The sequence below is a fragment of the Schistocerca gregaria genome, chromosome 8 (genome assembly GCF_023897955.1).
Source record: "Schistocerca gregaria isolate iqSchGreg1 chromosome 8, iqSchGreg1.2, whole genome shotgun sequence".
In the NCBI taxonomy this organism is placed as follows: domain Eukaryota; kingdom Metazoa; phylum Arthropoda; class Insecta; order Orthoptera; family Acrididae; genus Schistocerca; species Schistocerca gregaria.
In genome coordinates, this window is record NC_064927.1 from 381,797,710 (window position 1) to 381,823,464 (window position 25,755).

At 43.6% G+C, this 25,755-nt stretch overlaps 9 non-coding genes across 9 annotated transcripts; 4 read left to right on the forward strand and 5 right to left on the reverse strand.

The window, feature by feature from the left end:
- Nucleotides 1-22,916: 22,916 nt before the first annotated feature.
- On the reverse strand, nt 22,917-22,988 carry Trnad-guc (transfer RNA aspartic acid (anticodon GUC)). The gene has a single exon. It is a non-coding gene; the product is annotated as a tRNA-Asp (tRNA).
- A 111-nt stretch (nt 22,989-23,099) lies between these two features.
- Nucleotides 23,100-23,191, reverse strand: Trnai-uau (transfer RNA isoleucine (anticodon UAU)). The gene is given in 2 exon segments: nt 23,100-23,135; nt 23,154-23,191. It is a non-coding gene; the product is annotated as a tRNA-Ile (tRNA).
- A 442-nt stretch (nt 23,192-23,633) lies between these two features.
- On the forward strand, nt 23,634-23,706 carry Trnar-acg (transfer RNA arginine (anticodon ACG)). Its single transcript has one exon. It is a non-coding gene; the product is annotated as a tRNA-Arg (tRNA).
- A 283-nt stretch (nt 23,707-23,989) lies between these two features.
- On the forward strand, nt 23,990-24,061 carry Trnam-cau (transfer RNA methionine (anticodon CAU)). The gene has a single exon. It is a non-coding gene; the product is annotated as a tRNA-Met (tRNA).
- A 233-nt stretch (nt 24,062-24,294) lies between these two features.
- Nucleotides 24,295-24,366, reverse strand: Trnad-guc (transfer RNA aspartic acid (anticodon GUC)). Its single transcript has one exon. It is a non-coding gene; the product is annotated as a tRNA-Asp (tRNA).
- A 111-nt stretch (nt 24,367-24,477) lies between these two features.
- On the reverse strand, nt 24,478-24,569 carry Trnai-uau (transfer RNA isoleucine (anticodon UAU)). Its single transcript is given in 2 exon segments — nt 24,478-24,513; nt 24,532-24,569. It is a non-coding gene; the product is annotated as a tRNA-Ile (tRNA).
- Nucleotides 24,570-25,011: 442 nt separating this feature from the next.
- Nucleotides 25,012-25,084, forward strand: Trnar-acg (transfer RNA arginine (anticodon ACG)). Its single transcript has one exon. It is a non-coding gene; the product is annotated as a tRNA-Arg (tRNA).
- Nucleotides 25,085-25,367: 283 nt separating this feature from the next.
- Nucleotides 25,368-25,439, forward strand: Trnam-cau (transfer RNA methionine (anticodon CAU)). The gene has a single exon. It is a non-coding gene; the product is annotated as a tRNA-Met (tRNA).
- A 233-nt stretch (nt 25,440-25,672) lies between these two features.
- On the reverse strand, nt 25,673-25,744 carry Trnad-guc (transfer RNA aspartic acid (anticodon GUC)). The gene has a single exon. It is a non-coding gene; the product is annotated as a tRNA-Asp (tRNA).
- Between the last annotated feature and the right edge of the window lie 11 nt (nt 25,745-25,755).

Below are 25,755 nucleotides of genomic sequence, written 5' to 3' on the forward strand. Positions count from 1 at the left end.
CTCTTTTAAGTCTAAACTGAAGAGTTTCCTCATGGCTCACTCCTTCTATTCTGTCGAGGAGCTCCTGGAAGGTCTAAAAAAGTGAGCAAATTCCTGTGTTACATTGCTGATTTTCTTTATTTAAACTTACTTGTCATCTGAATATGTTTTTTATATTTCATTTTATCGGTTTCTAATATCGTGTTATAATTTCATGTATTGACTTGTTCCATGACCAAGGAGAATTCTCCTTAATTTGGTCCCACGGAACAATAAATAAATAAATAAAACAGCGAGCGCCAATACTGCAAGCTAAATACAAGATTCTAACTACTGAAGGCACTAACTACTGATAGGCATAGTTAGCAAATGAAAGATTTTGATAAAGAACAAACAATGTATTTACCTTAATAGTGTTCAAAAGTCATAATATATATATTAGTTCATGGCATACAGTCTTACAAATTTACTGCCTTTGATGGACACACGTCCAGACCATCCGCTCTCAAAACTCCGCCATCTCTCTCCCCACATCCACCACTGCTGGCGGGTCACGTCCAACTGCGCAACGCTACGCGCTGTTAACGTCCAGCTTCCCAATACTACAATAGCAAGCAACAATGCAAACCAGCCACAGACTGCACACAGCACAGACAGTGATTTTCATAGCGAGCGCTACGTGGCGTTACCAATATAAAAACCTAAACAGCCTACTTACACCATTTGAACCATTTTTCGGATGTATCCTTGGACGACATGTCACACTGTCCTGACCAACGCTACTAATCGACTAAAATGAGTATTTCAGCACCGGTCGATACCTGGTACCTCAGAATCGCTCGTGTTATTTTTCTGTAAATGTAATCATTTCATGTATTCCATATGCATTGTTGCAACAATAAACCTTGAGTGACTTGAAAATCTCTAAAAGGATGTACCAGTTTTTTCCAGAAGTGTATTTTTTTACTACGAACACACCACAGCAATATCTTAGTGTCTAATTCGTCGCGGAGAGAGGAATTCTAAAGTAACTTTCGAATATGAAGCGATTTCTAAGACTGCGCGGCAACTCCACTCCTTGACCAGAAAGTTAACGTTCTTTTTGGCCAAACTTTAAAATTTCGAGGGTGTTACATTACAAATATCACGTCTTAGCGGCTGGGAATCGAGCCCTAGTCTCTCGTGTGACAGGTGGGGATACTGACCACTATACACCTTAACTGCTTTCTTTTTTTTCTTCGCTATATTCATGGGTGAGAGAGATAACCGTAACCACACTTTTAAATTTTTTTAACTTTTTGATTATTTGTCCCTTTTTATTTACTCCTTCTCATTTTAAGAAATTAAAAGTTGCTTCTTAAAAAAGCATTATAAAAAAAGCTTTATAAGAAAAGGTTGATGTTCCATACGTGCCCCATGGGTGAGGTTACAATCAGGGAAGCGGCGTTAGTGTTTCAAGGGCCAAACCCCTCCGCCTCCGCTTTATGTTTAATTCATCTGAAATGTGTGACTAAATTTTATAGTTCTTCTTCAGGAGGTAAATTGTTCCTAAAAAAAGGATAAATCCACAGGGTTCTTCTTCTTCTTCAATTCCCATATGCTTTCAAGCGTCGGGTTAGCCTCGCCCTGTCCATTTCTTTCATTCCACTTTATTCTCGCACAATCTCTTCATTAAACGATTGCACTTCCACGCCTATGACCCAGTCCTCCCATTCCCATGTGATGCGGGGGTCTTCCTCGTCTAGCTCCTCCCTACACATGCATTTCAAACACTTCTTTAGCTTCTCTTTCCTCTCCCATTCTCTTAACATGCCCATACCATCTCAAATGACGCACATCAACCACTAGTAAGTAAAGTTTTTCGTCATGCATTCAATACGCACTCATTCTGTTGGTTACGAATTACGTGTGGAAACGGCTAGGGGGCAGAGCTTCCGAAGACGCCACATCGTTGTTTCTCCAGCAGTTGATAGCATCTGGAGGTTTCTGCGGTTCATGTTCCGTGTATCCGTCTCCACATATCAACTTCCTGTATAATTTCTATTATTTGTATTACATTATTTATATTTTATCTAAAAGTCCCCTGTATATTAATAGTACTGTACATTTCAGAGTATGATCTAAAGGTGGTCCGACTCTGGACTGAAACCGGCGACAGATAGATGTGATTTGAGCGATCGAGACCATTTTTTCTAGAAAAGTACAATTTTTTCGTATTCTTTCACTTCTAACTCGATCTCATCTGGTCTCTCCTACTGCTCTCTCCCTAAACTTCGTTTCTGTAGCAGTAATCCTACTTAAACACTTCTCTTGTAGTACCACACTTTCCATACTTTGTGTTGTCATTTCTGCCATTGTAAATTTGCGTTTCAGTTTTCATACTAACCTCTTTCTCTTTTAGAAGTGTGTTATCCATCTGATAGTATGCCGTGAATGGTTTTTAGTTCTCTTTGTATCTGTTTCTTATTCTCCGATCACTAATTAGTATGGTGCCAAGGCATTCAAAATTTCCAAATTTTCCAAGAAGCTTTCCATTACATAGTATATTGAGTTTTTCTTCCTGTATGTTTTGTTTTGAAACTCAGATTACTTTGATTTTATCTGCATTCACTATCATTTCCTTCCAGTTGTCCATACCATTCCACTACAGCCTCCTGAACCCTTGAGAACAGTACTGGAGAGAACAACACAAGGAGTTTCTGGGAAACTATAAAACCACTAAGAGGGAAATATGGGAGCAAACAAGAAAACAAGGATAATTAAGGGTCGGAGTAAGCTAGCGTCAGAGTAAGCAGCAGTGCTTGAGGCGTGGAGACGACACTATGAAAAAAAATAATTAAAAATCTATGTGATTACAAGAAGCAATTATCAACGGGCAATATGAAATTATGAAAGACCCAGAAACTGGAGCAGAGATAAAAGGCCGGGCTGTAGATATGGCGGTTAACCAAGTCAGAATGGGAAAGGCTGCGGGACGTGATTAGATAGCTCCAGAACGAATAAAGTGTAATGGAGCAGAAGTGATGAAGGAACTGACTAAGCTGTTTTAGAGTGTATGGGAGGAGAATAGTCTTCTAGAGAAATGGAAGAAGAGCTTAATTATACAACTGCATAAGAAGGGGAGCAGTGGTAACTGTGAAAACTGCAGGGCTAAATGTCTATAATATATTAAGTCTGTACTTCAATATTATAGAGGGAACCAAGAAGGGTGGTGGAAGAAGATTTGGAAGAGGAGGAGGTGGCTGCATTTAGACCAAGGCGGCAGACACAAGATCACATCTACACTAGAAGAACAATCACTGAGAACAACAAAGCCAAGAAAACGGACCTTTATCTCACGTTTCTCGATATAAAAACTGCTTTTGACTCCGTGGCAAGGCAGTACGCCTGGAAAGCACTGGTAGCAAAGAGGGTACCGATGAGATTGATTAATTCCGTGAAAAGTGTGTATGAAAAACCAGTGGGAGTGGCTTGTTTTGATGATGAAGTGTCAGGAGGATTCTCACTGGAGGAAGGGATCAAGCAAGGTCTTAACCTCAGTCCCTCACTCATTAACATCTTTCTCGATGAAGTAACGAAATCATGCAAGAGGTGAACCGACAGAACAAAGTTTGGAATTTACAGAATTCGACCAGTGTATCTGCAAACATTAGTCTATGCCGATGATATAGTATTTCTGGGTGACATATGACATTCTTCATGAGAATAAAATTGTGCTAACAAACTTAAATATTTCAACTTTTGAACATGAACTGAGTCTCTTCTTTGATCGTGTTGCACTCTTCCGATTTGATTATCCTATTCCTGGTTTTTCAAAAGTTATGTCAAAGATGATTCCGAATTTTTTTTAGGTTTGTGATGGATTTAGTGTTCAGCAGGCTGTTTCCGTGTAACTCATGAAGCTGATGAAACTGTCCTCTGAGGTTAATTACCGAAATTCTCCGTTTGTCTTATTATCCAAGCATGTTTCGATTCCTGTGTGCCATTATCAGTGGGTTTTGTTAATTGAAAACCTTAATTTTTCATTATACGGTTTTGCAGGAGCACTGGTTTCCCGCTCTAATAACTTGCTTTGTTTAGTAGTGACTGATCCTTCTTTCGCATTCTGAGGGCACTGCGCGCACACATATTAAATGAACTCCATGTACTTTAAGCTTTACAAACGCCTTTTTACTTCTCAAGTACTTGCGAAAAAACAGTGTTTTGCATAAAAGGCGAAACCTATATCCAATAATTTTAACTGCAAACACGAAAAATTACAAGAGCTGTAAATCCTTTTTGTGATAGAGTAGAGTTTGGTGTCAGGTCTTCGGAGGATGTCTGTCTTGAAGTTTTCTTCGGAAAGTCTTGACAACCGTGTTATTCTATTCCTGACCTTTTGACAGTTCATTATACGACCATCACAGGGGAATCGACGTAACAGGGAATCGACGAATCCACAAAAGTGGCATTTGTCCGTAACGCTCAAGCCTACTGGGTAGAGTTTTTCATTTGTTGTTCTTCGCTACCCCGTACCAGGTCGATGCAGTATCAGATGTATGTATTTTCATGATTTTTTGCCCACGTCGCTTTCCAGTTGGTAGCGGGATGCTTGTTTCTACATTATTTGGTTTATCATCCGCTCCCACTACATTTGCAAATCTCGTGTTGTTAGGGGACTCCTTCGTACAATGCTCACATCCATGTAGCTTACCTGTTGGAAGAATTCTCGAATGTGCTTCAGATTGTAGTTCATTTTGCGTCCGTCCGTCAGAGGACGCTTACATGCTGGGTGCGCTGTGGTGAAGAGCGATTGTGTTATGTTCCCTTGACTGTCATTCAGCAAGCCTATGATAAGCTTGACGTGTAAAGCCGTTGCTTTTCTGTTGATATCTGCAAGTTCGTTACGCAAGAGTTCCTCTATTATCCTGGCTTATCGTGTAACAACTTAAAAAGTTTCCTTTCAAGATGTATTTGTTCGCTATTCACACTATCTTTGTGGCTTGCAGTTTCGGTATTGGGAAAATCTGCGCAACGCAATACGAGGGGTAACCAAAAAATGGGAATTATTTTTTAAAATCTATATGTTTTCAAATTGTTTACAAACAACGACCTTACCCCTTCAAAAAAACTATCCATTATAACTAATACGTTTGTCCCACCTGTGCTTCCACTGTTCGAGACATTTTTTGTAGTCATCTTTTAGAAATGCCTGACAGCACCTCCCTTGTTTTTTTCTTGACGTCTTCAGTGCTGTCAAATCACTGTCCTTTCATGCCTCTTTCCATGCTTCCAAATAAGAAAAAGTCGCACGGAGCCAGGTCAGGCGAGTAATGTGCGTGGGGCAGCGGAACCATGCCATTTTTAGTCAAAAACTGTCTAACAGAGATGGCTGTGTGTGCAGGTGCGTTGTCGTGATGGAAGAACCAGAATCCTGTCTGCTCAAACCTTCCGTTAAAATTCTTTGAACCGATCTCCAAGATAACCCACCAATCTCTGACAGTTGAACAGTTGTCTGCCGACGGTCTGTGAGCACAAGCTCTCGATTTTTTTCAATATTTTCGCCGATTCGGGCAGTTGATAGACGTCGAGAACGAGGTTTGTCATCAATCGACGTGTCACCATTTTTTAAATCGAGAAAAGCACCTGTTCACTTGAGTTTTTCCAATAGCATCATCTCAGTAAGCTGCTTCCAACAATAAAACAGTCTCAGCAGCACTTTTACCGAGTAGGAAACAAAATTAAACTTACATCATAACGAACGAAACAAGATGAAAACAGAGCTATCAAAATCAATCACTGCAAATGATCAAAACATACCAGGTCGACAGCATAGGTAGCACTGAACTGCAAATGAGTTGCGCTATAGACGCCTAAGCGGCATAAATGCCTTCTACACAAGCTCCGCCGACGGCAATGTTATTCCGGTTTTTCTGGGTACACCCTCGTATGCCTTGGAGAACACATAGGTATTTGGTATACTAATTTTTTCCATAAGTTTCACTGCTCGCCTGTTACATTCTGCTGTCGCCCCTTGTACTTTGTGCGTCATTGCTCTCCAATTAGAGGACGCCGTTTTGAGTGGCATCTGTCCAAGGTGATTCCTAATATTTTATGAGTTTCCACAACTTGTACTCAGGGAATATTTAGGCTGTCGAACCCCCTGATATAGAACAGTTTACGTTTCACGTCACTGAGATAACAGAACGCAGCATATCATTCTCAATGGAGTGAAGTCTTCCGAAGTAAGAGTTTTTTCAGGTGCACCACAGGGGAGTGACGTAGGACGGTTGCTATTCGCAATATATATAAATGACATTGTGGAAAACACCGGAAGTTCACTGAGGCTTTTTGCGGATGATGCTGTAGTATATCGAGGGGTTGCAACAATGGAAAATTGTATTGAAATGCAGGAGGATCTCCAACGAATTGACGCATGGTGCAGGGAATGTCAATTGAATCTATATGTAGACAAGTGTAATGTGCTGCGAATACGTAGAAAGAAAGATCCTTTATCATTTAGCTACATTATAGCAGGCCAGCAACTGGAAGCAGTTAATTCCGTGAATTATCTGGGAGTAGGTATTAGGAGTGATTTAAAATGGAATGAACATGTAAAGTTGATCGTCGGTAAAGCAGATACCAGACTGAGATTCATTGGAAGAATCATAAGGGAATGCAATCCGAAAACAAAGGAAGCAGGTTACAGTACACTTGTTCGCCCACTGCTTGAATACTGCTCAGCAGTGTGAGATCCGTACCAGATGGGGTTTGTAGAAGAGATAGAGAAGATCCAACGGAGAGCAGCGCGCTTCGTTACAGGATCATTTAGTAATCTTGAAAGCGTTACGGAGATGATAGATAAAGTCCAGTGGAAGACTCTGCAAGAGAGACGCTCAGTAGCTCGGAACGGGCTTTTGTTGAAGTTTCGAGTACATACCTTTTCCGAGGAGTCAAGCGGTATATTGCTCCCTCTTACGTATATCTCTCGAAGAGACCATGAGGATAAAATCAGAGAGATTAGAGCCCACACAGAGGCATAAGGACAACGTTTCTTTTCACGAACAATACGATACTGGAATAGAAGGGAGAACCGATAGAGGTACTCAAAGTACCCTCCGCCACACACCGTCAGGTGGCTTGCGGAGTATGGCTGTAGATGCAGACTCAGGTTTGTTGCAGACACCTATATTTATCGATTTCTCTACATCTTCACGTCTTATGAGTACAGTAAGCCGGCCGCGGTGGCCGTGCGGTTCTAGGCGCTCCAGCCTGGAGCCGCGCTGCTGCTACGGTCGCAGGTTCGAATCCTGCCTAGGGCATGGGTGTGTGTGATGTCCTTAGGTTAGTTAGGTTTAAGTAGTTCTAAGTTCTAGGGTACTGATGACCACAGCAGTTGAGTCCCATAGTGCTCAGAGCCATATGAACCATTTTTGAAGTACAGTCACGCTGTCAGCGTACGATCTGACTTTGAAAGTCTGATTGGACATGGAATCTTCTGATAACATTTCGTTAAGGGACCGAAGCAAGGGCTCCAGAGACAATACGAAATGCATCATGGAGAGTGGACTGCCCTGGGATACACCCCAATGAATGGAGATCTTAATTCAACTGCTGTCCATTGACCTGAACTCTCGAAGATATGGTGGTAAATATAGTACGAAGGACTTTTCAAACTCCCTCCTCCAATCCCACTTTTTCCTTTACTCGCATGATGTACAGATGGTTAACATGGTCAAAGGCTTTACTGAAGTCATTAAAAAGCAGGGTGAAACTGAAGATGGTGACTGAGATTATGGAAATTATGTCTCTAATGTCTGGGACAGCTGACGTGGCTGTCCGTCCCGGTAGGCAGGTCTGGTGTTAGCTTACGACGTTATTAATCAACTATTTTATGCACATGTTGGGGACTCTAACGATGGTCTTGTAATCAAAACTGAGTAGGGTGATCAGCCACAGATTGTAGAAGCCTTTTATCCGTCATTTTTTGGAAACCAGGACCACTTTGCCTTCTTCCATATCTCCAGAAACGGTCACACCACTAATTATTTCACTTAAATTTTCCTTAAAATGATGCCAGTAACATCCCAGAATCGAACATAAACAGTTTTGGGGCTTTACTGGCTGATGAATTGACATTTAATTCTAAAATCTCCTTCTTGCTAAAATGAGCTGACAACTCATGGTTTTCGTTCGCAGTGATTTCTCTGTTCATCAGCTGCAGAGCTCCAGCTATTATACCATCTTTGGTGGGGTATTCAGAATAAAGGTACGCCTATACATTTTCGTTACAATTCAATTTTGAAGACTGAGCGTGGCTCCATTATCAGTTTTCAGTTCGTCTATGAAGGAACGTCTACGGCTGGCATATGCTTGAGAAGATGATACAAGAAAATAGTCGTCGTTTGCACTGTGGATCTGGTCTTGGATTTTATTTTGAGGTAATTTAGCTGTTTAGGATTGATACTGATCAGTTTGGCTTTTATTCTCTTTATTTGTGCTGTTTGGATGTTACTTATTTTGCATTTTTCATATAACAACCTTAAAATGTGTAATGAATTTCTGTGGTTGTCTTTCCAACCCCAGCATTCTCAATACAATAAAAAATTAAACAGCATCTTAATCTTTTTTGGAAAAGGTTCGTCCTCCATTCAACGTTCGTACCATATCTATTGATAAAGCGTAAACATAGAGAAAATGTTGACCTGGCGATTTTCTCAAGATCCCGATCGTAGAGATGGGAAATATATAGCATCCAATGGCATCTGGTCTTTAAGTAGGTTGTTTCTCAATTTTTATGGTGGTGGCGAAGGCCGAGTCCTCGGTACAGGGGGCTGGAATAACATCTGCACCAACCACACGTTTCCTTAAATGAGATCACACATCGTTCAGTCAAGGCGATTAATGCACTCCTTCGCGCCACACGTACTACATTTGCGCAGTTTTGCGATATAAAAATCGTAGCTCCCTGGCGGGAAACCAGACCCCGGTCGGCTGTATGATAGGCGGGGACACTAGTCATTATACTACTGATACTACCGATAAACACACACTTCGTGTTTCGAATACAACATAATGTTTCGTAAATAGGTGCTACCTCAAATCTTGCGTTCCGATGCTTTCAGAGTCGGCTGCTACGAAATAAAACTGTGCCCCAGGTGAGGCTCGAACTCACCACCCCGGCATTGCTAACGGCCTTGTCTTGCAAGTTTGCCTTCACTCCTTAGAGCCCATCCTTTCGCTCTCCATATTTCGCCTTCTTCGGTGACCTTCAATCTCGTAGACAAATGAAATGCAGCTCTGCAGACTGCGAAATTTAAAGCATTCTCGTTTTCATAGAAGTTTCGATGTTCCTTCAAACGTACATGTTGTTTTGGCAGAAGAGCCAACACCGTATTACGAGTGGAGTCCGAAATGCACGCGTTTTAGCTCATGCAGGCTGGCGTGAGAAGGGAAGAACTATACTGACGTGAGGTCTGGAACATGACAAGGAATTACAATTCAGAAAGCGGACATAATTAATTTGATACTTAACTTTAATCCATTAATGATGAACATCGCTCTTGACGGTACATAATTCACAATATTATCTGTTCAGAATACATTCATAGTAACTGAATATGGCGCCTTGCTAGGTCGTAACAAATTACGTAGCTGAAGGCTATGCTAAATTGTCGTCTCTGCAAATGAGAGCGTATGTAGACAGTGAACCATCGCTAGCAAAGTCGGATGTACAACTGGGGCGAGTGCTAGGGAGTCTCTCTAGACTAGACTTCCAGTGTTGCGACGCTCGGTCTGCAATCACTCATAGTGGCGACACGCGGGTCCGACGTATACTATCGGACCGCGGCCGATTTAAAGGCTATCACCTAGCAAGTGTGGTGTCTGGCGGTGGCACCACAGTACATGTACGAAAACTTGTGAAAAATTATACATGAAAAAATTAGCAATGATAACATAAACTGAAGATTATATGTACACACATTATTCATGACGCTGAGGTAAGTCTTTGTTCACACAAATTCCAAACATTATTTCACCCTATACCTTCCTTTTGAAGTACTACAGATAACACGTTTCCGAAGTTCTTCTAGTGGTTCTTTTTTGTCAACTGCTGATATGCAGCATTTATAATTCTCAACATATAACGTTTCTTGATAAAACATGCTTTATAGCTACGCAATTACAATTTTATTTATACATAGGCACTGATTACGTCTGTGGACTCTGAGTAATAATAGAATAGAGACAATTATGTTATATTTTGTATTTGTAAAGGATTACGTACTGGATTTGTGAAACAATATCTGTGTCGGCGATTTCTGAAACCGCCACAGAAAAGATTAGTTGACAAAACCTCAGAGATTTCTTGACAATCAGCCGTTGTATAAATACAAGTGTAAGAATAATAATGTCGTTGTCCTCTTCTTGGAGTCACGTAGAGAGGAGGAACCCGTGACGTTACGTTTAACGCATAGGTAGCTTTCATCTGTCCAGATTGTAAGCAGGACACCATTAGGCGCTGATTGTAAAGAAAGGTGTATGAACTTGTTATTATTCGAGTTTTAAATATAGTTATTTAGTGAGAACTCGCATGTTATTATTAGAAAGGTTGCCTGGCATTTTACCCATTTATTTAAGACATTTTCAACTTTTTAAGTGGTGTTCGTGGTGCAGAGCTGCGACACGGCGGAACGAGCCGCAGCCGCGGCAGATTCAAATCTGATAATAAGGGCAATCATACCACAACAAGCGGTCAGGTATAAAGTGAATTTAAAATTACTTCTTACAGCAGTTCGAGAAGTGGTTCAAGAAGGATATAATAATTCCAGTCCCAAAGAAAGCAGGTGTTGACAAATGTGAAAATTACCGAACTATCAGTTTAATAAGTCACAGCTGCAAAATACTAACGCAAATTCTGACCAGACGAATGGAAAAACTGGTAGAAGCCGACCTCGAGGAAGATCAGTTTGGATTCCGTGGAAATGTTGGAACACGTGCGGCAATACTGACCCTACGACTTATCTTAGAAGAAAGATTAAAGAAAGGCAAACCTACGTTTATAGCATTTGTAGACTTAGAGAAAGCTTTTGACAATGTTGATTGGAATACTCTCTTTCAAATGATAAAGGTGGCAGGGGTAAAATACAGGGAGCGAAAGGCTATTTACAATTTGTCCAGAAACCACATGGCAGTTATTAGAGTCGAGGGACATGAAAGGGAAGCAGTGGTTGGGAAGGGTACGGTAACATCCCCGATGTTTTTAGATCTGTATATTGAGCAAGCAATAAACGAAACAAAAGAAAAGTCGGAGTAGGTATTAAAATCCATGGAGAAGAAATAAAAACTTTGAGGTTCGCTGATTACATTGTAATTCTGTCAGAGACAGCAAGGGACTTGGAAGAGCAGTTGAACGGAATGGACAGTGTCTTGAAAGGAGGATATAAGATGAACATTAACAAAAGCAAAACGAGGATAATGGAATGTAGTCGAATTAAGTCGGGCGATGCTGAGGGAATTAGATTAGGAAATGAAACACTTAAAGTAGTAAAGGAGTTTTGCTATTTGGGGAGCAAAATAACTGACCATGGTCGAAGTAGAGAGGATATAAAATGTAGACTGGCAATGGCAAGGAAGTGTTTCTGAAGAAGAGAAATTTGTTAACGTCGAGTATAGATTTAAATGTCAGGAAGTCGTTTCTGAAAGTATTTGTATTGAGTGTAGCTATGTATGGAAGTGAAACTTGGACAGTAAATAGTTTATAAAGAAGAGAATAGAAGCTTTCGAAATGTGGTGATACAGAAGAATGCTGAGGATTAGATGGGTAGATCACATAACTAAGGAGAAGGTATTGAACAGAATTGGGGAGAAGAGGAGCTTGTGGCACAACTTGACTAGAAGAAGGGATCGGTTGGTAGGACATGTTCTGAGACATCGAGGTATCACCAATTTAGTATTGAAGGGCAGCGTGGAGGGTAAAAATCGTAGAGGGAGACCAAGAGATGAATACACTGATTCAGAAGGATGTAGGCTGCAGTAGGTACTGGGAGATGAAGAAGCTTGCACAGGATAGGGTAACACGGAGAGCTGCATCAAACCAGTCTCAGGACTGAAGACCACAACAACAACAGTTCGAGATAGGAGTACAAAGCAGCAGATTTTATGTTGTGTTTCACAGGTGGACGCTGGCTGCTAATATTGTAAACTTTAAGAATGTCAAAGTTAAAATACTTTCATGTTTCAAAAGGAAATCTTGCTATGCAAAAAATCTCGGCTGGTAAAAGTTATAGAAAAATCATTTTCTGGTTAATAATGATAATCTCATGCTCTAGTGTTAGCCGTGGCACTGATTAATAATTAATGTTGGCGAAAAATCCACTGCAAGGTTTGAGGTTCTTTAAGCATTGCGTACAGTAACTTCATTATTTTTATAACAGAAATAATTTCAACATTTTTACGATAGTTATAGCAGAGATGGACATATTGTGCATTCTAATGAGTTACAGTAACAAAACTGTTCGCTAATAAGAAGCCAGTTCCAGTATAATAAGAAATAATCTCATTTGTTCGGAACATAAATTAACCAAAGTAAACCAGTGTACAGAAAAAATATTGGAGCGCGAAAAATACTGTTGGAGTCCCGTATTTGGATGACATAGTGAACAAAGTTTCTGTATAGTCACATTATGTTGTTGCGCAAAATATGTTTTGTCCCGACGAGTTAATTCATTTTTGGTGACGAATCTATCATCATCTCTTCTGAGGAATGCCACCTTCATTCGGGTCCATATGTCATTATAGCCTAAGCACATAAATATGTGGACCATCGTGTCAACAAATCCACATCGTTGACATAAGTGTGAATCAGTGCATGCTATAGTATTTAGCCGCCCATTTATTGCTATAATGTCATTAACCACTTGACACCATGCTCACCGTTTTGCACTAGTTAAAACTTTACTTCTAATGTTCTGCTATACATTATCCCAATCTCTTGTAGGATATTTTGTCTCTCTTCTGTTCCTGACTGTGATTCTCCATTGTACGGCAAGAGCAGGTGATCAGGCTCTACTTCTCGGTTTTGCACGTACGTTCTCAGTTTAAAATTAATGGTAGCCACACTGACAGGGAATCTAAACTCTTAGGTTCTGCCAGTTGCAAGAGTAGCACCGTAAAATTGTCAGGGTACTTACGTGGAATTTCCCGAGTCCGCTTGATAAATAATGTCATGGCCTTTTGCCAGATGTCTATGAGACCGAGGCTACCGTCTTCTAGGTGACTGCACGAGCTGCGACTTTAAAGATACATCCTTTCCTTATCAGCTGAAGAAATACTCTTGTAAAATTTTTTGCAATGCCCAAGTGGATAGGCAGACATTACCTTAGATAAACTGCTTCGGACAGGATTATGCAGTTAATCAGTTGTACTTCTGAATTAAATTAGGATCCCTGTTTCTATGCTCTTTTCTTGAAATTATGATGTTTGTAAGCAGTCCTTCCCGTTAACTAAAGCCATCGTGAGTGGATATTTAGATAATGTTACACCTAGGAACTTCCGATTGTTAGTAGAATTAACCCAGGAACTTATGATGGTTAGTAAAGCTAACCCAGTCTAAGACATTGCCCTCATAGCCATTCAAATGAAGCAACGATCTTTTCATTGTATTCACTTCAGCACCAGTACTACTGCAATAAATATGGATTGCGTTCTTTAAATTTTGAACATCTTCTTCGATCCGTACTATGACACCTGAATCATCCCCATGCACGTTAATTACTTTCTTGACATACAATATCGTGATTACTTACAAGGAATCGTTTAATTTTCGGGAAAGAGGTTAAATTGCTATGACATATATTAGCATGGAGACCGGCTTTCTTGCGGAAAGCCACTAAAAATATTTATGGCTCTTTCGCATTGTTCGTTATCAAATATGTTTTCTGTCATCCCCGTAATCACATACACTCCGGGAAATTGAAATAAGAACACTGTGAATTCATTGTCCCAGGAAGAGGAAACTTTATTGACACATTCCTAGGGTCAGATACATCACATGATCACACTGACAGAACCACAGGCACATAGACACAGGCAACAGAGCATGCACAATGTCGGCACTAGTACAGTGTATATCCACCTTTCGCAGCAATGCAGGCTGCTATTCTCCCATGGAGACGATCGTAGAGATGCTGGATGTAGTCCTGTGGAACGGCTTGCCATGCCATTTCCACCTGGCGCCTCAGTTGGACCAGCGTTCGTGCTGGACGTGAAGACCGCGTGAGACGACGCTTCATCCAGTCCCAAACATGCTCAATGGGGGATAGATCCGGAGATCTTGCTGGCCAGGGTAGTTGACTTACACCTTCTAGAGCACGTTGGGTGGCACGGGATACATGCGGACGTGCATTGTCCTGTTGGAACAGCAAGTTCCCTTGCCGGTCTAGGAATGGTAGAACGATGGGTTCGATGACGGTTTGGATGTACCGTGCACTATTCAGTGTCCCCTCGACGATCAGCAGAGGTGTACGGCCAGTGTAGGAGATCGCTCCCCACACCATGATGCCGGGTGTTGGCCCTGTGTGCCTCGGTCGTATGCAGTCCTGATTGTGGCGCTCACCTGCACGGCGCCAAACACGCATACGACCATCATTGGCACCAAGGCTGAAGACGACACGTCTCCATTCGTCCCTCCATTCACACCTGTCGCGACACCACTGGAGGCGGGCTGCACGATGTTGGGGCGTGAGCGGAAGACGGCCTAACGGTGTGCGGGACCGTAGCCCAGCTTCATGGAGACGGTTGCGAATGGTCCTCGCCGATACCCCAGGAGCAACAGTGTCCCTAATTCGCTGGGAAGTGGCGGTGCGGTCCCCTACGGCACTGCGTAGGATCCTACGGTCTTGGCGTGCATCCGTGCGTCGCTGCGGTCCGGTCCCAGGTCGACGGGCACGTGCACCTTCCGCCGACCACTGGCGACAACATCGATGTACTGTGGAGACCTCACGCCCCACGTGTTGAGCAATTCGGCGGTACGTCCACCCGGCCTCCCGCATGCCCACTATACGCCCTCGCTCAAAGTCCGTCAACTGCACATACGTTCGCGTCCACGCTGTCGCGGCATGCTACCGGTGTTAAAGACTGCGATGGAGCTCCGTATGCCACGGCAAACTGGCTGACACTGACGGCGGCGGTGCACAAATGCTGGGCAGCTAGCGCCATTCGACGGGCAACACCGCGGTTCCTGGTGTGTCCGCTGTGCCGTGCGTGTGATCATTGCTTGTACAGCCCTCTCGCAGTGTCCGGAGCAAGTATGGTTGGTCTGACACACCGGTGTCAATGTGTTCTTTTTTCCATTTCCAGGAGTGTACATCTGTGACTTTCACCGTAAGCGGCCTTCCACGTAACGAGAAAAACAAATTATACGCCATGACATAAACACTAATTTAATGTTAAAAAACATTTTTCCGCAATTATCTCACGGAAAATTATGCATTTCAATTCATCGCAGTGATAGAGAGGACGCACTGCAAAGAGACACTCATCAACGTTTCTGTGCTCAATGACCATCTGCAGCGTATCATCTCACGTCGTTGCTCGAGGTACAAATTTGTCCTCCATATCAGTTGCTCAGTCAATTCTAGTAGAAGCGCGATCTTCGTTGCAGTCAGCAGATATTCTTGTGAGGGAACCATCATTGCAAACCTTTAAGTCTTCTGTACTTGCTCTCCTTCCACTGGATCTGCGTAGTAAAAGATTTCGTCATATTACTCATCAGTGATCATAAGGCCGTTGCAGCATCCCTGAATATGGAAGTAAACAGGAATATAACAAAAGGGAGGATGGTTTATCTGTTTAGCAAGAGTAGTAGAAGGCAGATTTCAGACTACCTAACAGATCAAAACGAAAATTTCTTTTCCGACACTGACAATGTTGAGTGTTTATGGAAAAAGTTCAACGTAATAGTAAAATGCGTTTTAGACATGTACGTGCCGAGTAAAACAGTGAGGGACGGGAAAAACCCACCGTGATTCAACAACAAAAGTTAGGAAACTACTGCGAATGCAAAGAGAGCTTCACTGCAAGTTTAAACGCAGCCAAAAGCTCTCAGACAAACAGAAGCTAAACGATGTCAAAGTTAGCGTAAGGAGAGCTATGCGTGAAGCGTTCAGTGAGTTCGAAAGTAAAATTCTATGTACCGACTTGACAGAAAATCCTAGTAAGGTCTGGTCTTACGTTAAATCAGTAAGTAGCTTGAAACAGCATATCCAGACATTCCGGGATGATGATGGCATTGAAACAGAGGATGACACGCGTAAAGCTTAAATACTAAACACCTTTTTCCAAAGCTGTTTCACAGAGGAAGACCGCACTGCCGTTCCTTGTCTAAATCCTCGCACAAACGAAAAAATGGCTGACATCGAAATAAGTGTCCAAGGAATAGAAAAGCAACTGGAATCACTCAATAGAGGGAAGTCCACTGGGCCTGACAGGATACCAATTCGATTCTACACAGAGTACGCGAAAGAACTTGCCCCCCTTCTAACAGCCGTGGACCGCAAGTCTCTAGAGGAAAGGAAGGTTCGAAATGATTGGAAAAGAGCACAGCTAGTCCCAGTCATCAAGAAGGGTGGTGGAGCAGATGCGCAAAACTATAGACCTATATCTCTGACGTCGATCTGTTGTAGAATTTTAGAACATGTTTTTTGCTCGCGTATCATGTCGTTTCTGGAAACCCAGAATCTACTCTGTAGGAATCAACATGAATTCCGGAAACAGCGATCTTGTGAGACTCAACTGGCTTTATATGTTCATGAGACCCATACAATATTAGATACAGGCACCCAGGTAGATGCCATTTTCCTTGACTTCCGGAAGGCGTTCGATACAGGTCTCCACTGTCGCCTGATAAACAAAGCAAGAGCCTACGGAATATCAGACAAGCTGGTTGGCTGGATTGAAGAATTTTTAGCAAAAAGAACACAGCATGTTGTTCTCAATGGAGAGATGTTTACAGACGATAAAATAACCTCTGGCGTGCCACAGGGGAGTGTTATGGGACCATTGCTTTTCACAATATATATAAATGAGCTAGTAGATAGTGTCGGAAGTTCCATACGGCTTTTCGCGGATGATGCTGTGGTATACAGAGAAGTTACAGCATTAAACAATTGCAGAGAAATGGAGGAAGATCTGCAGCGGATAGGCACTTGCTGCAGGGAGTGGCAACTGACCCTTAACATAGACAAATATAGCGAATTGCGAATACATAGAAAGAAGGATCCTTTATTATATGATTATATGATAGAGTAACAAACACTGGTAGCAGTTACTTCCTTAAAATATCTGGGAGTATGTGTGCGGAACGATTTGAAGTGGAATGATCATATAAAATTAATTGTTGGTAAGGCGGGTAACAGGGTGAGATTCATTGAGAGAGTCCTTAGAAAATTTAGTCCATCAACAAAGGAGGTGGCTTACAAAACACTCGTTCGGCCTATGCTTGAGTTTTGCTTATCAGTGTCGGATTGACGGAGGAGATAGAGAAGATCCAAAGAAGAGCGGCGCGTTTCGTCACAGGGTTATTTGGTAAGCGTGATAGCGTTACGGAGATGTTTAGCAAACTCAAGTGGCAGACTCTGCAAGAGATGCGTTCTGCATCGGGGTGTAACTTGCTGTCCAGGTTTCGAGAGGGTGCGTTTCTGGATGAGGTATCGAATATATTGCTTCCCCCTATTTATACCTCCCGAAGAGATCACGAATGTAAAATTAGAGTTGTTCGAGCACGCACTGAGGATTTCCGGCAGTCGTTCGTGCTGCGAACCATACGCGACTGGAACAGGAAAGGGAGGTGATGACAGTGGCACGTAAAGTGCCCTCCGCCACACAACGTTGGGTGACTTGCAGAGTATAAATTTAGATACAGATGTAGAACTGTAAGTTGAGCAATGGAAAATGTCCTTGTCCGCTGGTCCACTATTATTTTGGTCGTTGATCGTCTTCGTAATGTGAGGCAACTTTTTTCGGGTCTTTTGACCTCCCTGCTCCGCCACCGGAAGCGCAGCCCACCTCTTTTCATTTTTGTGCGATCCAGTAGATGTAATTTCCATATATTGCAGGTCATGTGGCGTGGATTTAGGCAGCGAAGCCTCTTCGGTGACTAGGTTTTCCACCTTCCGTAGCGGCTGCTGATCAATTTGACGGTGGCGAGAATCAGTCGAAACCTCCGGGTTACCTTGTTCTTCCTTTTGATGCCGCGGAAAGCAGTCTCTCTCACAAGGGGAGGCCACGACGTTTGGAACGCGGATTCACTGTAAACTTCGTACACTCGTAGTACTCCATGAGGAGAACAAAATGTTTAAGCAGTAGCGCGTACTTTTCAAGCGTTATTGATAAAATCGCAAGATAATTTCAGTCGTCGAATGTATATCTGTGCGTGGCCATTGTAACCACGAAGCGGCTCCGGCAGAGTGGTGCCGCCACGGCCCTACCGTTTTGACCGTGCTGAAGAGTAGGTGGAGCTCACCCACGTTAGCACCTCTACAATGAAGAATAGATGTATAAAAAGCAAAAAAAGAAAAAAAAGGGTATAAAGCTTGCTCGGTCACAGCGTTAGCTACCCTTCATTACAAAAAAACTGAGTGAACAGATGAACGAACAAACTGCACGGGTGTTATCGGACGTCCGCCCTGAACAAATTCAACGAACAATATAGAACAAAATGTTCTTTTTTTTTTCAAAAAAAGTGTTTGGCGGTCAAGCCGCTGGATCGCTGGATCGAGTTCCGTTCGTCAATTTTTTTTTTACTTTCAACACAGTCATTTTCTTTACTATTTATATTACAATTGATATAATGGGAAAAATACTTGTAATCGGATGAACTTTTATCAAATTTATAATGTTATTTGGCAGTCTACTAATTTTTATTATCATAAATAGTGTAATATTCACAACTATCGACTAGTAAACAACCAAACGCATAAAGTGGTACTTAAAATGTATGCTTGTCCGTGATTTGAGAAATTCCTTATACCTGGAAGGAGCCCGAAACTTGTTACCTCCAGGTTTTGATCAGCACAGACGGCTTTCGAAAGATGTACAATTAATCGTCGCTTTCGACACTACGAGTACAAGTTGCAGGATGGTATTTTCGTAAAAACGTGGCGAACATGAAGTTAAACGGCACCAGCTGCATTGAATAAATGCTGTGTTTCCGCATACGCAAGGTCCTTTGACGTTTTCCGTGGAAAAACAAACTTCGTTAACATTTTCAAAAACCTCTCTTTCAGACGATGGTATGGAAGCAAATCATGGATAACACAGTATTTCCTTAAAAATCGGCTTTGATAATTGATTATGCTGTATCGAGTGTATTTTAATAGAGTTTTCCGAGAAGCATTTTCTTGTTCTCTTTCGATTAAATACCAACAGTTTTGAAGACACGGACAAGCATACATATTCAGTATCACTTTATGCGCTTGGTCGTTTACTAGTCGATAGTTAAGAATATTACACTATTTGTGATAATAAAAATTAGTAGCCTGCCAAATAACATTGTAAATTTCATAACAGTTCATCTGATTACACGTATTTTTCCCATTATATCAATTGCAATATAAATAGTAAAGAAAATGACTGTGTCGAAAATAAAAAAAAATTGACGAACGTAACCCGATCCAGCGGTTTGAACGCCAAACACTTTTTTTAAATAAAAAAAAACATTTTGGTCGTTGAATTTGTTCAGGACGGACATCCGATGACACAATGCAGCTTGTTCGTTCATCTGTTCACTCAGTTTTTTTGTTATAAATGGTAGCTAACGCTCTGACCGAACAAGCTGAGCTATCGTCCCGTCACCACTGGTGCGCTGACGCTTCCTGGTTCAAACGGTCAAGCACAAATATATATTCGACGACCGAAATTATCATGCGATTTTATCAACGCTCGAGAAGTACTAAGCTATAGCTTACACATTTTGTTGTCCTCATGGACTACTACGAGTGTACGAAGTTTGCAGTAAATCCGCATTCCAAACGTTGTGGCCTCCCCTTGTAAGTTTAGAGACAGTGGAATCATGGAGGTGCAAGAGTTGTGAGACAGTATCGGTGCCCGTCTCGTGCAAGACACTTGTCGCAGCGGGAGGAGTCAGCGGTGCGTCAGCCGCCGCTGCCGCACACGAGAGCGGTTTGTTTACAACGCCTGGGGTGCGAGTGACTCTGTCCGTGGGCGGCAGCTGCGCGATCTGACGTCGCGAACACTCCGCACGAATGTGCTCCGTCGAATCGCATATCGAATAAGTTGTTGGCTGTCCATCGTAAATAAACACAGAAGGCTTCCATCCAGACACTTACTGATCAGTCTGGCCTGGCAACGGAAGACAGCAAAACGAAAGAGGAAATTTTAAATTTAGCATTTGAGAAATCTTTCACGCAGGAGGATCGTACAAACATACCGCCGTTTGAGTCTCGTACAGATTCCCGTATGGAGGACATAGTGATAGACATCCCTGGGCTTGTGAAGCAGCTGTATGGGTTGAAAATAAATAAATCGCCAGGTCCTGATGGGATTACAATTAGGTTCTAGAGAGAGTTCTCTACTGCATTGAATCCTTACTTAGCTTGCATTTTTCGCGAATCTTCTGCCCAACGTAAAGTCCTGAGCGACTGGAGAAAAGCGCAGGTTACGCCTGTATACAGGAAGGGTAGAAGGTCGGATCCTCAAAATTACAGACCAATATCCTTAACATCGGTTAGTTGCAGGATTCTCGAACATATTCTCAGTTCGAATATAATGAATTTCCTTGAGACAGAGAAGTTGCTGTCCATGCATCAGCACGGCTTTAGAAAGCATCGCCCCTGCGAAACGCAACTCGCCCTTTTTTCACATGATATCTTGCGAACCATGGGTGAAGTGTATCAGACGGATGCCATATTCCTTGACTTCCGGAAAGTGTTTGACTCGGTGCGACACTGCAGTCTCCTAACTAAGGTACGAGCATATGGGATTGGTTCCCAAGTATGTGACTGGCTCGAAGACTTCCTAAGTAATAGAACCCAGTACGTTGTCCTCGATGATGAGTGTTCATCGGAGGCGAGGGTATCATCTGGAGTGCCCCATGGAAGTGTGGTAGGTCCGCTGTTGTTTTCTGTCTACATAAATGATCTTTTGGATCGGGTGGATAGCAATGTGCGGCTGTTTGCTGATGATGCTGTGGCGTACGGAAGGTGTCGTCGTTGAGTGACTGTAGGAGGATACAAGATGACTTGGACAGGATTTATGATTGGTGTCAAGAATGCCAGGTAAGTCTAAATATAGAGAAATGTAAATTAATGCAAATGAATAGGAAAAAGAATCCCGTAATGTTTGAATACTCCATTAGTAGTGAAGAGCTTTACACAGCCACGTCGGTTAAAAATTTGGACGTAAAATTGCAGAGCGATATGAAGTGGGACAAGCATGTAATGGCAGTTGTATGGAAGGCGGATAGTCGTCTTCGGTTCATTGGTAGAATTTTTGGAAGATGTGGTTCATCTGTAAAGGAGACCGCTTATAAAACACTAATACGACCTATTCTTGAATACTGCTCGAGCGTCTCCCTATCAGGTCGGATTGAGGGAGGACATAGAAGCAATTCAGAGGCGGGCTGCTAGATTTGTTACTGGTAGGTTTGATCACCACGCCAGTGTTACGGAAATGCTTTAGGAATTCTGGTGGGTGTCTCTGGAAGAAAGAAGGCGTTCTTTTCGCGAATCGCTTCTGAGGAAATTTAGAGAACCATCATTCCATACTGACTGCAGTACAATTTTACTGCCGCCAACTTATATTTCGCGGAAAGACCACAAAGATTAGATAAGAGAGATTAGGGTTCGTTCTGTTTGGGAGTGGAACACGGAGGGAAGATGCTAGCTGTCGTACGAGGTACCCTCCGCCACACACCGTATGGTGGATTGGGGAGTATGTATGTAAATGTAGATGTAGATGTATCCGGATACATTTATGAAGGACGGGGTGTGTTTCATCAAAGCCAGCCGCTGTGGCCGAGCAGTTCTCGGCGCATCACTCTGGAACCGCGCGGCCGCTACGGTGGCAGGTTCTAATCCTCCAACGGGCATGGATGTGTATTATGTCCTTAGGTTAGTTAGGTTTGAAGTAGTACTAAGTTCTAGGGGACCTCAGATGTTAAGTCCCACAGCGCTCAGAGCCATTTGAAAAATTTGAGCATCATGAAATCGATACGAACTTGTCTCAGGCCATTCACTGCAGGCAACTGGTAACCATTTCCACATCTTCCTCCGTGAATGGGAAGGACGCGACAGTATGCACTTAAAACCAGGCTCACATGTTCCAAAATTTCAAACGGGAATTCAAATTTCCACACTGTACGCAAGCCCAGTCCACCAAAAGATACTTGAAGTTCATCAGCACTCCCATAGAAACATGTAAATCTCACACTACCTACATTTTGTTCAATGATACTACTACAGAAATCACAGTACTATAATTTATAAAAGCCTACAGCAGCATGTTGCAAGAAATGTGTTCCACAAATGCCAATCACCAGACAAAAAAAGAAAAATCGAGACATGGGCGAAACGACCAGCTAACACCACGGTAAATAAAGAATGTAGCATTACAAGAAATAGCAAACTTGCTTTACCAAAACGGAGCACCGCGCATACACGATCCATCTCGACTACAGGTGAAGCCAGATTGGAGCTGCAGCACTCTGCTGTCAGTTAGTTGTATTCATTTTACTGCAAACCTGTGGTGGCAACAACAACATCCTACGATCGCCACTTGCAACTATGCTGCGGCTTTGGCACCTGAGTACGAATGCTTCGAACTATACTCGTTTCATATACTATGCTTACATGCATATCAATCGCTTTTCTTCTGCTACCATCACAAAGTTAAAGCGTTTTCGGCCCACACGTGCAACTATCGCGATATAAAAATCGCACCTCCCCAGCGGGGAATCGAACCCCGGTCTCCCGCGTGACAGGCGGGGATACTAACCACTATACTACCGAGGAACACGCAGGCGGTCTATACAATGCACGCACATTTCTGCTTCTCAAGTACGTGATACATCTAAAATCTAGCGTCCCGATGCTTCCAGAGTCAGCTGCTACGAAATAAAAGTATGCCCCAGGTGAGGCTCGAACTCACAACCCTGGCATTGCTCACGGCTACTGCCTTATAAGTACCGTGCGCTAACCAATTGCGCCACTGGGGCTACAGCGGAATGGTTTCAGTTAGCGGTATTCACTTTGCTGCCAAGCTGTTGTGGCTACAGACCCATCATACGATCATCACCTACGGCCATACTGCCACTTCAGCACCTGTCTACGAATGCTTCATACGATTCTTGTTTCATATGCTACACTTACAGGCATATCAACCGCTTGTCATCACCGAAAAAATGCAGAAAAACGGGCGCCTTGCATTCTGCTACCTGTCCAACAGCGGGGGCAGATGTATGGCAAGCTCTAGGCTGTGCAGGCGCACCGTGGCCGAGGAGCTGGAGGAGAGATGCCTTCCTTAGCAGCTCCCTGCAGAGTGCGGAAGACCAGAGTGGCCGCGCCGCCGTTGTCAGTGGACGACACGCAATTGCCGAGCCACGGAGAACACGTTGCTTTGCGATGTGCACCCGCCCCGTGGCTTACACCGCGAACAGTGGCCCTGTGGCGCAACGGATAACGCGTCTGACTACGGATCAGAAGATTCCAGGTTCGAATCCTGGCAGGGTCGGCATTTTGTTAGTTGCGGGGGCGTAGCTAGGCAATGCATTCGAATGTCTCCACCTTCGTGGAGTGCAATGTTAATCCTGAGCATCTCGCAGCTGCATCTCGAGACGATCGTGGTAAATATCGCTTCGTGCAAGCGTCAGCGTAGCGTCAGTCGAGCAAAGTCGAGACAAGTCAAGCTGAGAGATGATACGCAGTTAATTAAACGGTAGGCGCGTGAAACCGATGCACACAACGCTTTCCAAGTGTCCAATGCCACGCACCGAAAAGGACGGACTGCTGCACGCAGCAGAGTGGCGCAGTGGAAGCGTGCTGGGCCCATAACCCAGAGGTCCGTGGATCGAAACCACGCTCTGCTAAAATTATTCTTTTTCGTTGGTGCTTCGAGCTCGATCATTAAGCTTGGGGTGCGCTGATTCAGCGACGTCAGTAAACCCTGTCAGTTGTGAAACGATGACGTCGTGTGAAGAATACGAGAAACACTTCCTAAGACGCAGACCTTCTTACGATTTTTTAGCAATTACATTCCTTGATCACAAGGGTAATGCTTTTTCGGGCCATACGTGCAACTTTCGCGATATAAAAATCGCACCTCCCCGGCGGGGAATCGAACCCCGGTCTCCCGCGTGACAGGCGGGGATACTAACCACTATACTACCGAGGAACACGCAGGCGGTCTATACAATGCACGCACATTTCTGCTTCTCAAGTACGTGATGCATCTAAAATCTAGCGTCCCGATGCTTCCAGAGTCAGCTGCTACGAAATAAAAGTATGCCCCAGGTGAGGCTCGAACTCACAACCCCGGCATTGCTCACGGCTACTGCCTTATAAGTACCGTGCGCTAACCAATTGCGCCACTGGGGCTACAGCGGAATGGTTTCAGTTAGCGGTATTCACTTTGCTGGCAAGCTGTTGTGGCTACAGACCCAGCATACGATCATCACCTACGGCCATACTGCCACTTCAGCACCTGTCTACGAATGCTTCATACGATTCTTGTTTCATATGCTACACTTACAGGCATATCAACCGCTTGTCATCACCGAAAAAATGCAGAAAAACGGGCGCCTTGCATTCTGCTACCTGTCCAACAGCGGGGGCAGATGTATGGCAAGCTCTAGGCTGTGCAGGCGCACCGTGGCCGAGGAGCTGGAGGAGAGATGCCTTCCTTAGCAGCTCCCTGCAGAGTGCGGAAGACCAGAGTGGCCGCGCCGCCGTTGTCAGTGGACGACACGCAATTGCCGAGCCACGGAGAACACGTTGCTTTGCGATGTGCACCCGCCCCGTGGCTTACACCGCGAACAGTGGCCCTGTGGCGCAACGGATAACGCGTCTGACTACGGATCAGAAGATTCCAGGTTCGAATCCTGGCAGGGTCGGCATTTTGTTAGTTGCGGGGGCGTAGCTAGGCAATGCATTCGAATGTCTCCACCTTCGTGGAGTGCAATGTTAATCCTGAGCATCTCGCAGCTGCATCTCGAGACGATCGTGGTAAATATCGCTTCGTGCAAGCGTCAGCGTAGCGTCAGTCGAGCAAAGTCGAGACAAGTCAAGCTGAGAGATGATACGCAGTTAATTAAACGGTAGGCGCGTGAAACCGATGCACACAACGCTTTCCAAGTGTCCAATGCCACGCACCGAAAAGGACGGACTGCTGCACGCAGCAGAGTGGCGCAGTGGAAGCGTGCTGGGCCCATAACCCAGAGGTCCGTGGATCGAAACCACGCTCTGCTAAAATTATTCTTTTTCGTTGGTGCTTCGAGCTCGATCATTAAGCTTGGGGTGCGCTGATTCAGCGACGTCAGTAAACCCTGTCAGTTGTGAAACGATGACGTCGTGTGAAGAATACGAGAAACACTTCCTAAGACGCAGACCTTCTTACGATTTTTTAGCAATTACATTCCTTGATCACAAGGGTAATGCTTTTTCGGGCCATACGTGCAACTTTCGCGATATAAAAATCGCACCTCCCCGGCGGGGAATCGAACCCCGGTCTCCCGCGTGACAGGCGGGGATACTAACCACTATACTACCGAGGAACACGCAGGCG